Raw genomic sequence first — 865 nt, 5'->3', positions numbered from 1 at the left:
AATTGGGATATTTCTTAAAGCCCCAGCTCTTAGAGTCATGGGAGTACATAGAATATCAGAGTTGGAAGAGACCTTGGGAGATCTAGTCTAATCCCCCTGCTCAAAGCATGACCAACCCCAGATTTTTACCCCAGTTCTCTAAGTGGCCCCCTCAAGGATTGAACTCACAACCCTAGATTTAGCAGGCCAGTGCTCAAACCACTGATCTATCTCCATGCCCAATCGTGACAAATTCAGTTTTCATTTAAATAAGTGCATTTCTAGCCCTCAGTTGCAGAGAAAGGCATGAAACTGTGAAAAGTGCACAAAAACCAGACGGCCCCAAAACCAGAAGGCCAATAACAATAACTGCCTTTTTTTTTTAAATCTCACACCTTTTAAGCCAATCATGATGTCTGGGGAGGCTGATGTCTTTAAAAACATATGCGGATTTGGCAACACCGCAGCGCCGGGCACGAGGTGACGTTGCGCCCGGCTCCCCAGCCCACCAAGCGACACGTTTCAATTCTTCTCGGCGGTAGCTCTGGGGAGAACAAAATCGAAGCAGCCTTCGAAGTTCCCATTCACACCAGGCGTCCTGCCCGCTCCGGCGCCCCAGGGCGCTCCTGGGTTGGTCACTGCACACGAAGCCGAGCCAGCGGGGTCCGGCCCCAGTCCGCCCTTCTCGGCCAACAAACACGTGAAGCCCCCAAAACCCGCACCTACCCCCCGCCGGGACGCGGCCCTGGGGCACCACAGGGGCCGCTCTGACCGCGCACAACGCAACACGCCTCGCGCCAGCGCCACCGCCCGCAGCGCTTCCCCCGCCTCGCCCCGCTCCGCTCTCGCCTTCCCAGCCGCGCCCCGCCCCTTCCTCTGGCGTCAC

The sequence above is a fragment of the Mauremys mutica genome, chromosome 2 (assembly GCF_020497125.1).
Source record: "Mauremys mutica isolate MM-2020 ecotype Southern chromosome 2, ASM2049712v1, whole genome shotgun sequence".
Lineage (NCBI taxonomy): Eukaryota > Metazoa > Chordata > Testudines > Geoemydidae > Mauremys > Mauremys mutica.
The sequence above is the reverse complement of the archived record's forward strand: the minus strand, read 5'-3'. Positions refer to the sequence as shown.